This window comes from Galeopterus variegatus, unplaced genomic scaffold (genome assembly GCF_000696425.1).
Source record: "Galeopterus variegatus unplaced genomic scaffold, G_variegatus-3.0.2 Scaffold2572, whole genome shotgun sequence".
Classification (NCBI taxonomy): Eukaryota; Metazoa; Chordata; class Mammalia; order Dermoptera; family Cynocephalidae; genus Galeopterus; species Galeopterus variegatus.
In genome coordinates this window covers 90,203-90,908 of record NW_007728683.1, presented here as the reverse complement: position 1 = coordinate 90,908, position 706 = coordinate 90,203, and positions in this window count along the sequence as shown.

The window sequence follows — 706 nt, the reverse complement described above, 5'->3', positions numbered from 1 at the left end:
CACAGGGGCCTGCGCGACCGGGCCTGGGGGCTGGGGAGGGCTGGCGACCGCTCTGTGACAGCCCACCCCGACCCCAGCCAGCCACCAGGGCCACCAGCCTCCCCGGCCGGCCTGTCGGCCTCCGCCCAAACCCGCTCGTAGGTGCCCCGGCCCAGGGACAAGCTCCGGTTCCGCCCTCGGGGCAGCAGGAAGGACGCCCCCGGGGCCATTGCACGTGCTCCGGTCCTCAGAGACCCGGGCCCTCCGGAGCTCTGTCCCTGTGCCGCGTCCTGCTGCTGGAGGTGCCCCGGGTCCTCTCAGCACACCTGCCGGCCCTGCCCGCGTCCCTCCAGGTGACCGGGGAGAAGAGCCGGCCAGCGCCCGAGCTCACCAGCTCCTAATGGACGTGACCAGCCCCCCCAAGCTCCTCCACTTGGGACCAACTAGCGAGGCAGGAGGGGCCCGCTTCGGAGAGACAGACAGCCGCCAGCCCAACCGCTGACAAACCACGGGGAGGTGCCGTGGGCCAGGAGCTAAGGGGGACAGGAGGGCTTCCCAAAGGAGGGGACGGGAGCGCAGGCGGGGCAGAAGCGGGCACAGGCCGGGCGGGGGCCGAGCGCCCGAGGGGAGGGGCCGGCTGGGCAGGCTGGGCGCGTCCCGTGCGAGGCACGAGGAGCTTCGGGGGCGAGCAGCGGCGAGGGTGCCGCTCCGCGGGGCTCGGCAGCCC